This window comes from Paroedura picta, chromosome 1 (genome assembly GCF_049243985.1).
Source record: "Paroedura picta isolate Pp20150507F chromosome 1, Ppicta_v3.0, whole genome shotgun sequence".
Lineage (NCBI taxonomy): Eukaryota > Metazoa > Chordata > Lepidosauria > Squamata > Gekkonidae > Paroedura > Paroedura picta.
Genome location: NC_135369.1, coordinates 134,794,300 through 134,807,428, shown reverse-complemented (window position 1 = coordinate 134,807,428; position 13,129 = coordinate 134,794,300). Strand labels below are relative to the sequence as shown.

General features: G+C 39.3%; 1 protein-coding gene across 6 annotated transcripts in view; it reads right to left on the bottom strand.

Moving 5' to 3' along the window:
• The window catches only part of BACH2 (BACH transcriptional regulator 2), a 225,233-nt gene that overhangs the window by 97,707 nt on the left and 114,397 nt on the right, over nucleotides 1-13,129 (bottom strand). For all 6 annotated transcript variants that reach the window (XM_077304234.1, XM_077304266.1, XM_077304240.1 and 3 more), the window contains one exon: nucleotides 4,187-4,341. The gene's annotated coding sequence lies outside the window, so the exon portion shown is untranslated. The remainder of the gene's footprint in view (nucleotides 1-4,186; nucleotides 4,342-13,129) is intronic.

Sequence of the window (13,129 nt, the reverse complement as noted above, 5' to 3'; positions counted from 1 at the left end):
GAATGTGGACTTCTTGCATCTGATTTTGCACACAGTCGATACTGCAGTTTAGAAGCCGATTTTCCTGTTCCGTACAAGAAATCCAGCCGCAAAAGTACATTAAATGTCAAAGGGGCTCCTTTCAAGGATTCATGAGTTTTATTTTAGTGCCCAAATATAATCTATTTAGTGCTACCCAATAGTTTATTCTTTGTTCCACTAGCCCAGGCAACATGCAAGATATCAAACATTACCAAGCACAGGTATGTAAAATATTGTGAAGTCATTGATTGTAAGCTTCCAGATATTGTGAAATCATTGATTGTAAAAAGTGTCTTTAAAATGAGGAAGATACTGAAATAATGGTAACATTTTTTCTTACCAGACCCAAACTTCTTTAGCAGCATAAAATGCATAATTTATTACTTAGCATGTGACATTGCACTATGTAGCACATTTGTGAAACTCAGAAGTATAAATGCTTCAGTTTTCTATATACAAAATTATGGAAATATTCAGTATTTCAGAAAACTAAACTGCTGAACTGTACATTACTTGAGAATTGTATGTTTTTGTTGAAATACTACTTTTTTATTTGCTTACCATAAAACTGTTTCTATTTTCAGTGCTATTTTTTTTGAGTGTCACTTTTTACAATCACAATGGGACTAGCAGCATATGTGGTTAAACAAAACAAAACTCCTCGATAATGTATCATCACTACACATCATATCACGTTAACAGTGCACAAATACCGTCTCTTTTAAACAATAAAAAATATATCTGAAAATTAGACAGACCAAATCTCGCAACTGTAGATTCCTGCCACTGCAAGCAGCAAGGAAAAAATGAGGGAGGAGCAAGTGCTGTCACAGTGTAACCAGCAATGATGTTATGCAGTCCTCAAGCAAGTGCTAGAGCATCACAGCCATGTGTGACATAATTTCCATGTATGTGACTGATAGTGATGCTGTGCAGTCCCTACCCCTGCCACCCACAACTGAAAATATGCAGTATCCAGTAAGTGTAGTCATGAATGGACATGGCAGATCTTTCTACAAACCTGAAAAATACCCAGGTTGGCAGAAAAATCTGAATTCTAAAAGAAACACTTGGGAGGGGGAGCACCTGTAGCTTTGAAACACATGCCTAGTGGCTCTTGGTGTGCATTTGAGGCTTGGTTTCTGTCCATAAAAACAGGGGCAAGGGGATAAGGGCTGTTTTAGCCCTTGAAACAGAACTCATTGGGGCTAGACCCAAATTCAAATCACCAGACTGCCATCGAAGTTGATGTTGACTCAGTCATATACTTTCAGACTAACCTCATAGGTTTGTTGGGAGGATAAAAAGGAGGAATAAAGAATGAAATAAGCTACTTTAGGTTCCCTCCCTGTGGAGAATGGTGAGGTATAAATGAAGCAAATAAGTAATAAGTAATAAATATAGCTGAAGACAAGAGGAAGATCAAAGGTAAGTTTGTGAATAGCTGAGCAAGAGAGTGTGAACCAATTTTGAGTCTAGTAGCACCCTTAAGACCAAAAAGGTTTTATTCAAGGTATAAGCTTTCGTGTGCTCACTGCTTCAGATACAAAGCTTATACCTTGAATGAAACTTTTGTTAAAGGTTCCACTACATTCAAACTTTGTTCTGCTGCTTCAGACCAACACGGCTACCCAACTGAATCTAAGAAAGAATGAGGTGGAGAAAGAGGAGAAGATATGAGGGTTGTCAAAAGGATGAAATACCACAGGGGAAAGTGAGGTGCTTCCACATATCCCCGAGGGTCCCCTACCATGCAAGTGGCCTTGGTCCAGAGGCCAGCAACACTCAGCATGGAAACAGTTTTCCTAAGTAGAAGCTGTCAGAGGGGAGAGGAAAAGCTGAAGATTGGGAGTAGGTTTACTGTTGGATGGGAAGGACAGATGGAAGAAGTAAAAGGAGAGGCCATGAAGGCTTTCAGGGAGGCTAGTTACCTTATCTCGTACATGGTCTTTAAAAAAATTTATACTACATAGTCTGAGTAAATCCTTGTCATAAAAAGTATTTCATTCATTCCAAAGGAGAAAATATTTCATACGATTCCTCCCACCCCAAGATCCCTAAAATTTCCAACTTTACCGCTGGAAAAAAATTAGAGACAATTATTACATGGCTGCAGTGGTCTCTATGCCTCAACTGTTTTGTTTGCTGCCAGGGCATATTGGTGGATCAGGTCTCAAATTTTTAATCAGTACTAAATCAGACAGCACTATCCCCTCCAAGTATTCTTAAGATCCTCCAACAGCAGTATATTCTTGAAGGTCCTTCAAATGTTACACCATGGCACACATATGCTTGATACTGCAATGTCTTGGGATGCACAAAGTATTTCACATGTACACAGAAAAAGTATGATATGCGAAGGTGTCCTCAAGAAGGTTATGATTTAAAGTCCTGCTTAGGACATCACAATTGTGAATGACAGATGTCGTTATGCAGAATACTTCAAATACCAAGCTTTGATCTAGCACAATTTTCATTCCATGAATTCCCTCTGGGTAATCCTGGTAGAATTATTTGAGCAGCTGCAAGTAGTCACATGATCCTACAAAAATGCAACTAGGGATATGGGACAACACATTACTCAGCCTTGCCTAAAGTAGTAACGGACCAAAACACAAACGCAGCATGAAGAATAACTTTTCATACTTGATGATGATTTGAACAGCAGTTTTCTATGTACAAGGTTGTTACACTTCTTGGGTCATTTATGCATATAAGAAATGTGTCTGGTAAACACAATTAGGCTACTGTGTAAATTTTATCACCAATTAAGGATTCATACCTGGATAACCCATTACAAAGCAACACTATCAATGGCAGGTCTCCACAAAAAAAAATATCCAGCCTTTGCACAGAACCATCCTTGCTTTTTAGTCTGTTGTACAATGTTGTACAGCCTCTACAAACCAATTCTCAAAATATCAGTCACATGTGAGATGTACACAAATTGGCCTTCATTCAGTGCTATTATACAAATTGTTGCTTCTCACTGGAGAACAGCTAGGTGGAAAGATGCTGCAGGACAGCAACCTATGGACGGAGGAAAGATTCTGCACGAGTCTGCAATCCATTGTTGTTTTTAAAAACTGAAACCCACCAATTCCTTTCTACATGATGGGGGCAGTTTCATTCTTACCACATGCATTTATTGCTGTCTTGCCTACTAGGGTTACAGCCTTCAGTTAAGTGGTACCCTCCACAAGGAAACAAAAGTAACAAACCAATATAGGAGAAAATATTCAAGACAGACTTTATCATCCCTTAGCCTAGCATGCAGCCAGTTTCTTGCCATCCAGGATCTGTCCTAGGCCTCACAAATTCCAAACACAACACACACATCGAAATCTCCCTTGGGTACTCACTATGATGATTCTCGGGACCCTGGGAAGTGCACTGTCAATGTCACAGCTACAATTAAAATAACACAACAGACTAATCTCCTGCTTCACTCCTGGCAAGATAGGAGCCATTTGAAATGTGCCATCCTTATACAGGCACTCCATATATCAGAGATTTAAGTTAAGAGCTGGTTTCTCTAAGGGAAGACGGAACTACCCAATTGTTATGCCACACAATAGGATCCATGAGAAAGCGAATATTCAGAAATCTGCTACATAGCTTTGTGTGCATCAGGCAAGCGCAAAGTATTTAAAAGGGGGGGAAAACTCAGATTTTGCCAGAAACTTAATGGCCACAGAGTCCAGCTTGGACAATCAAAAAAGCCACCAGGTTGTAGGAAAGACTGTTTGTCAGAATTCACCCACACTGTAACATATTGCTGTAAAAGTTTCTGAGATGATCAAATAACTTTAAACTCTCCATGCTGAACAGTGGATTATTATTCTGAACACACTTACACACATCGTAGCATTCTTTTGAGACAAATACCTAAGCTATTTATAAAGTACTTTGTGCCAAGCTTTGCTGTGGCAGTAAAGGTACTTATAAAGCCCACAAAATGACAAAATTACATTCTCCATTTAGTTTTTTTTAAAGTGACAATAATAGTACTTCGGGATCAATTTATTCACAGCCTCATGTTATCTACTGAATTACAGCTTTTAGGATGTTTTAACAAGCACTATATAGATTGACTGTTTTTCATCCTAACCAGACAGAAATACTTTGTTCCTACAGTTTTTTTAATGAAATAGGCAGGACTTACATGTAACTTTCCCAGGATCTGTGCTGGCTAATATTTTCACGAAACTAGGAAGTGGATGAATGGAGAAATTAGCAGGTTACAGCAATCCATTAAGATATGAATGCCCAGAGATTTTCAGGACGAGCTTCCAGCTGCTCAGCTTAAGTGGTGGCAACCTAAAACAGAATGAAATAAACAGCATTCAGAAAGCAAACTCGCACTTCTGTATCCCGTTCAAAAGGAAAGCCCCATTATAAACTAAAGACAACACCCATGCTGGTTCTTCTTCTTAGGTTGACTTTTGCTAGCAAGTTGTAACCTCAAAGTGCTCAATTTTTGTTCTACTGATTCCACTGAGACTTGGAGCGTAGCTATTTAGGAGCGCAGATATGATAACTAACATACTGTAGCAGTTTGGTGTAGTGGTTAGGAGTGCGGACTTCTAATCTGGCATGCCGGGTTTGATTCTGCACTCCCCCACATGCAACAAGCTGGGTGACCTTGGGCTCGCCACGGTACTGATAAAACTGTTCTGACCGAGCAGTAATATCAGGGCTCTCTCAGCCTCACCCACCACACAGGGTGTCTGTTGTGTGGAGAGGAAAGGGAAGGCGACTAAGCCGTTTTGAGCCTCCTTCGGGTAGGGAAAAGTGGCATATAAGAACCAACTCTTCTTCTTATGGGATTCATACAACTTTCTCTCATTGTGGAAGGGCCAATTTAAGCTACTCTCTCCTTGAACACTATGCAGTTCATCCAGGCAGCTGTTGTGCTGGTGTGCTATTTAAATATGGACATCAGGCCACCCAGTTTAAATGAAAAGCTGTGTACCAGCAAGGTCTCCCGGATGAGCTGCTTTGCCTCACCTGCCTTGTCTTTAAACTGGCCCTCAGTCGTGTTTGGTTGCAGTGGAACTAGCAAGTGGCGAAGTACTTTAGGCTGCCTTGTGGAAATTAGATGCACTGAACAGGCAACACCTGCTCGTTGTAATGACAGCATGTTGCCAGACTCATGACTCCTTGCCCATATGCATGTTCACCATTTGTTTCTTATTGCTCAAAGTCTGGCAGCTGAATTTGTGAAGTGAATTCACTGAAAATTGCTGCTTTTGAGGTGCCATAAAAGGTTGCCTGTGACGGCTCGTTCACGCCTACAAGGCACCACCTGAAAGTGCAGTTATCAAGTGAGAGACAACGTCTGCACCAGCCATCAGGTACACATCTATAAATCTATTAAAAGAAGGTAAGACTAGTTCACTGCAAAGCCTTGCTGTAATGATCATTTTAGAGTTGAGCCATGCTGGCCAGCAGTAGAACAGCTACATTCAATTAGAACAGCTACATCTCAGAGACCAACAAAATATCTCAGACCAACAAGAGCCAGCCTGATGTAGTGATTAGAAGTGCGGACTTCTAATCTGGCGAGCCAGGTTTGATTTCACGCTCCCCCACATACAACCACCAGCTTGGTGACCTTCAGCTCGCCCCAGCACTAGTAAAGCTGTTCTGACCGAGCAGTAATATCAGGGCTCTCTCAGACTCACCTACCTCATAGGGTTTCTGTTGTGGGGAGAGGAAAGGGAAGGCGACTGTAAGCCGCTTTGAGGCTCCTTCAGTTAGAGAAAAGCAGCATATAAGAACCAATATTGTGAGCTTTGAGAGTCTAAACTCTCCTTGTCAGATCCTAATGCTCTGAATACCAGGTACCTTCCTCTGAAGATGAGCAAGGGAAACTTGTTGATCCTCCTTATGCGTCACCTTTGAATAACTAGATCTGAGATTAAACTATTTTTGTTTTTTCACTAACATATTTGGGTGCGTGTAAAAATGCCTCCTTTCAGTTCAAGTACGTTTTAATTTTAATTGAAAACATTGCATTCCTATTTTATCCCCCGACATAATGACTTAGCCAAATATGATTGTCTACACCAGGGATAGTCAACCTGTGGTCCTCCAGATGTTCATGGACTACAATTCCCATGAGAGTTTGCTGGCAGGGGCTCATAGGAATGGTAGTCCATGTGCATCTGGAAGACCACAGGTTGACTACCCCTTGTCTACACAGCATCAAGGGGTCATCCCATTCAGTGGATGGTTCCCTGGTTGAGTGGAATCACCTTGTGATTATTTCAGAGCAAAATGACCCAGCCTCCTTTCCCCCCAGTTACATCATCAAATTAACCTGACTGGTTACTCCCATTCCCCTGAAAACTGGCTGGGATCACCCTTGTAATTCGTCCAGAAAGAAAAAAGCTGCTGCAACATCCAGAGAAAGACACACTCAGGTAAGCATTTCTGAGGAAATAATTTTACACTACTGAAATGTCTATTTCCCATCTGAAAGAAAAATCAAACATGGATTATATTCAATGATAACTACAAAGGCTCAGAGAGCATTATGTTTTGCTGTTCTTTAAAGAAAACATATATGCAATTTATCATTTCATTGCAAGAAAAAGAGCATGAAAGGAGAGGAAAACACACTGCAAATATCTCTGCAATTTCTGCATCTCTGCAATATGACCTAAGGGCAGGATAGGCAACAACCCACTGAAGCCTGGAAAATCTGGCATGAGGATCTCACTGAGTTCCACCGTAGAAAAAAGATGGGATGCAGGTATAATACTCAAGATCTAATTTTTATTCTTTCCTTCCACTCTTCTTCTATTATGGGAGAAAAAAAAACAAACCAAAATTCAACTACTATATTTGACTAAATTTACAAATATAAAGGTAAATTATAGAGGTTCCCTTAGAGGTGAATTTTTATCTACTTTTACTCTAATCAGACATTTAAGAAACAATTGCATTTGTTCTGGTATGTTGTGATGGAGGGAAACTGAGACAAGGGAGAGAGTAAAGGGTCTTGTTCCCACTGAGGTTGTAAACCTGTTTCTGGCCTGGATTTATTTCTACCTGAAGGGGAAGGAGTTCAAGATTGAATATTACTCCATGTACAAACTTTCCTCCATACTGAAAATGAGATATCAGAAGATTCTGGCGTAACCATCTCCATGTCATGCTAACATATGGAGAGCTTTTTGTGTTTGGTGGATTACTTAGTCAAATAAGTATCCAAGTACCAGGTCTGAAGCAGTGCAGCCTAACCACGAGTACACCACACATTAAGAACTTGTCCTTTGCTGTTCTTGGAAGGTGTGATTGATGTTCACTGCTGTAAAAGCATGGAACTGCATCCCAAATACTGCATTCCCCTTTTGCGAATGTCTTGTTCTCTATTTCTCTCCCTGTGTTCCTTAGATATCCTTATACTACATGGAGTGAGCCAAAGCATATCAAATTTAACACATGATCTATAAAATGAAAGCAGGAATTTCTCTACTCAGGAGGTCAGGCTAGGGTAAGTGGAAACCTAATCTTGTTCTAATGCATTGCCAAACATCTGTGTCTGGTCTACTCCATTCCTTATATCTTATGCTGCCATTCTCATTCTGAAATGAGCAACTAACATAAAATACCTACTTAGGTGCATTAAATACACACACAAAAGAAAAATCTTCCCGTTGAAAACACTTGACACCACTTGATGAGCAATTCCTTAGATTAAAAACAAACGAACAAACCTTCCTTCTCTCTCCAAGCACACATACCCAGATGGGGATAATAGTAACCAACTGAATTTATGAACTCAATCCACTTGGATTATTTAGGAAAGATATATTTCTATACAGAAGTATTTCTCCAAGGCAGTAGATTCACAATGTTACCTCCTAAATCCATTGTATTCAATGTTCTTAGAAGGGTGTACCTCTGCTTAGCAATACTATGGGCATTTCCACACATTGTTAAAAACAGCATTACGCCATTCAGAGGGCTAAATATAATTGTGCCTCCCGGCCCCTCCTCACCTTTTTGCTGCCTCGCTCTTCTCTGCCGCCATTTCGCGCTTCTCCCCCTCCACAAGTGCTGCTTGAAATGGCAGAAGAGAGCAACGTGCTTTATACATGACTTACTTCCGCCTATCAATCAAGTCAGGCAGCCAATCCCCTTTCTCCATGCTTTAAAGGGCCCATGATGCCTGCTATTTTTTTTAAAAAAATTCAATACTTCTCTGTTGAAATGCCTATGCATCTAATCATAGATGCATAGTGCTTCTTTATTGCCACCCCTTATGGAAACACGAGTCTTGCTTCCTTTAAAAATGAAACTTGTTCCTGATTGGGGGAGGGGAGCTTAGAAAGGCATACTTTGTGCTACAACTTTGGGGAAAACAAATTTTTGGCTTTGCCTGCATGCTTGTAGGCCTATTCATTGCTCCAGGCAGTTCACTTAAAAGAAGCCCCCTCCTATCTCCAGGAGAAGGGAAAGCTAGGTAGGTACAAGGGTGGGACATTGGAGGCAAAGATAGCGCTTCTTTGCCTTCATACATTTTTTTTTGCTGGTGGCCTACTGGTTGCTCTCCTATAGCTAGCGCAACATACGTTGGTGAATCTACTTTTTGGGATTCACCAACTAGCAGTTTAGAATGGAGGATGTAACCGGCCGTTTACTGCCCAGATGCTGCATGTTGGTGACGTCATATGGAGGGGCCAGAATATAATGGCAATGAAAGGTAAGTATTTCACTATTTTTAAAGAGTGCGGAAATCCCCTCAGTCATCCTTCTAGCTATGTGCCCCACTTTCCCAATACAGAAGAACAGGCCATGTTGATTAGTGGAAGCCTCAAAAAAATATATGCTCGGGTCAGGATGAGAGGCTCACAGCCAGCCTGTCTAAAACACAAGCTGCAGAGCCAGGAAAAGTCTTCTAAGGTTTTAGGCTCCAGTTTAAAAGCCTCTCCAACTATTGGCAAGCTGAAAACATATTCCAAAACCCTAAATGCCGATTTTGCTCACATGTCAAATACCAGGAACTTTCCCTCTTGTCCTGCACACCAAGGAAAGGAATGTGTTACTTCAGTCTTGGCAGGGTGCCAGTGTTTCGAAAGAGATGTGCATGTGAAATCTAAAAAGTCAAGGACAGAATCCATGTAATACCTTTATTAGGACCAACTTAAAGACATAGTGTGCAAACTTTCAAGTCTCCCAGAACTCTTTATCAGGTCAGATGCTACTAAATAAAGAAGAGGAAGTAGAATTTAGGTAGATTTTTTACCTGAATAAGTTTCCAACTCTGCTCAGCCTATTGTGTGCAACTTATAAACCTGATTTGTTCCAGCTAGTACTGGGCTGAACATACTGCATATTAGTCAGTAACTAGCAACACCAATTAGTCATACAATGCAACAAGGTCACGATATGGTCTGTGCAACAACTGATGTTTCTGCCCACTGATCTGAGCCAAGCCAAGGCAATTAGAGTGGAAATGAGACTCTTAAGAGGAAAAGATTCCAGAATCTACATAAATGCCCTTTCATGCAAAAAAGGAATCATCTATATACTGCACTTCAAATGTTCAAAGCACTTCACATACAGTAGCTCATTAACCCTTCCACCAGTTTCTAAGATATGCCAATACTGTAAGTCCAATATATTGGAAATAATACTGTCTTACAATAATATTGTTGATTTAACTAAAGCAAAGCATGGGGGAGGGGGTAGAACTAACCTTGCAAAACAACTCAGAAACTTTAAAGAGTATGGAAGTTTCTATATGCAGCCAACACAAATTCTTAGTGATCTTTACTAGGGCAAGTTCAGTCTGCTGCTTTTGACATTAAAAGACCTAATTAGCCTATGTCCTACATACCATAGGGAGCACCTTCTCTTACATGAACACATTTGTGGGCTTATGTAAACTGGTAAAACACTGCGCTAAGTATCACCACTATCTACAATGAAGTTACAGTTTGCAAGAAACAGGTTTTTTCAAGGGTTACAATTTACCAGTAACAGCTTTTGCAGTGCTGGCATCTGCATTGTGGAATTTCCTCAAAGGGGAAGTTCATTAGACCCACTTTGTAAAACCTCTTGGTGGTCAAGGAAACCCTTCTTATTCCATTACCCAATCCCTAATCTAAGATTTTTTAAAACAATATTTTTGTTCAGCTGCTTCTCAGTTTGTTTTTACAATACACATGGTGACCATTTCTAAAGCTATTTGATATTATTTTGCTGCTATTATTATTATTATTATTATTATTATTATTATTATTATTATTTGTTTTTTTCATTTTAAGGATCAGAAGGGTGTGCTGTATTGAAGACGTTTCTGGTAAAAATGGAATATAGATATATAATCTTTATTCTTCGTGGACAGGAGTGGCAGAGAGAGTGAGAATAAATTAATGGCTGAGGAACTTTTCCAGCTCACAGCACTATATATTAATGCTCATAGTATCATAAACATATTCAATATTGATAATATTCTTTTCATTCCTCTACATTCCCAAGACATTTAAGTTTGCCTTGATTATATTTTGTATTACAAGACTGAATTCAAAGAAACTGGATTCAACACAGATATATATATTTAAAAGAGTCAGAAAGATAATGTATTAGTTTTACAAATATTTTTATTACCAAAAGAGAACTTCCCTGACAACCTTCACTGATAACATTTTGCCAATGGCCAAAAAGAGAACAAAAGGCTGTATTTATTGAGGACATTTTCCTGAATAGGATTTGCTTGCTTTATGTGATATCATCCGTGCAAAATGTAGTATCATCAAACTGACCAACTGATGTGCCTTTTGAAAGTAGGAAAGAAGCCCCATCAAGAATACATGGCACACAGAAAAGGCAAAAGACGGGAGAAGATCTAGCAGTGTACAGCTACAGGAAAACTGAGGTTTTAAGGAATTTAAGGAATTTTTAAGGAACTGTTTAACCTTCACCATCAGTATGGACACTCCCCTGCACTATTTTTATACCATAACATCTTCAAAATAAAAAAGTTAACAAAATGTAGTTACTTTATAGTAGTTCTGTTGAAATGCAGGATCAGCAATTGATGATGAAGAGACCATGCAAGAGAGATGCTATAAAAACCCTTTCTTGCAGGATTTTTGGAATAATTTAGAAGAAAACCTAATAGGATTTTGCATATAACTTGTGACAAAAAAAAGAACTAGCACTTCAATTCAGCTACTGTAATAAATTTTCCAGTAAGCCTTGCATATATCTGCAAAATGACAAGCAGGGTGATTTTTATAAGCAGATAATGAGTTATGAGAAGATATAGAGTTTTCTATGCTATATTTATGTCAACCTCAGGTAGTTTTCTATATACTTGTCCCTCACATTGGATTTCTTTTTTGCCATATCGCTGACACTAAGTTTTTCTAAAAGATGCATGTTCCAAGATCCACTATAAAAATTCAAGCATAGATGGATGTTTTGTGTCACATAAAGTCACCAACATAATTATTTTAGGAAGAAGTCAGGACAATTTCAGATGAGAGAGTATCCAGGTATATATTTTCAACTCGGAAGTTAGCTGGATGAAGAGAGGAAAAATCCAGCTGTGGAAAACTGGTCTTGATTCTGACCACATGAAAGTCTGCTAAACTAAGCCACGTGTTTCAAAAAAAAAAAAAAAAGCTTTGCAGTTACTATCCATCAAGATTAAGAAATAACCAGATTTGAAACTGTGAGAATTATATTAAGCTTTTTACGTTTGGAAAGCTTCACCTATTCAAAGCTAGAACCAAACCTCCTGAATTTGCACTTGCTCTCTTCATGTTCATTTCCCCTGCAACCTGGTTCCAAAGAGGAGAAAGCCCTGACCCTTTAAGGGTTATCAGCAGCAGAGAAGGTTTTTAAGGTAATTTTCTTGCTCTGAAGCCCCCCTCCCTCACTCTCTAGAAAAACCCAAGGTGGGAAGCCTGGGAAGAAAATAATGGATTTCAAGGTTAAGCAGGAGGGAAAGAGACTGACTCTCACCAATCACTAATCTGGAGCACTTCAATGAGAAGAGGCTGTAATAAAGACTTCCTCACCATTCAGCTTCCATGGGGGGGGGGTTCATTTTCATGTTGTTGTGAAAAGGAAAATGTTATTTCTAACTTTGGGAACAAGTATTCATAGCTACCATATATGTCCATGACACACCTGGCATATGAAAGGCACACCTCTTGGAACTAGCTTTTAGAGCTGAGCCAAACTACCTTCTTAGTTCCCTTACTGACAAAGAAATCCTTTCAAGCTTTGATGGGTTTTGATTGCCTCCCTCAGTTTTTCCCCTGTTTTAAATCCAAGTCCTCAAGGTTAACTGACAAACACAAGGAGCCTCCCACTTTCTGGATCCCCAAGGCTCCCTGGAACCCTTTAAAAAAGGAGCAATTATAGGCATTGCATGAGTGTGATTAGCTCCTGAAACCTGCATGAAAAACAGAGGAAAAAATATTTCTGATTTTCTCATGACTGATGAAAAATTCCCTTAACCAAGCAGGCACATTTTAACATGAAAAGTGAAACTTGTATAAAAAGTTTACTCAACTCTACTCCTTTCAGTATTAATGGCTTCTGAAGAAAAATTTTGGTACTTTGTATTATAAATTTAATCATTTTGAGAGAAAGCGGGCTTGGGAATCTTGAAGTCAACGTGGTCTTTTTTCCAGGACTGAATTTATTGAAAAGTGGCTTTTATATGTAGGAATCTGATGATTCATAGCCTAGCAGGAAAGGATCCACAAATACATAAACTACCACTTCTCCATCCCAAATGGTCTTTTTCCCATGCTGTTTTGCTAGAGAGGAGCATGCACAGGGCATTTTTATTACATTTGTGTGTACCACTTGGATCTAGAGAGTGGAGAAAGCATCTTTTAAGTGGGGCAATGTATAACCTTCCCTTGAAGTTTATTACTGTTAATTGAATACCAAGAACTCTCACACAACCTCTATAAACATTTTAACACAGCATTTGTTTTAGTGGGGGCTCGGCTAAGGATGTGATAATTTTACTGTAAATCAATTTTATTGTAACATCCTCTCCTCTGGATTAAAGATGCTTTGTACAAAATTTATACACTCAACGGCAGTTGATAAGGAAACAACCAGA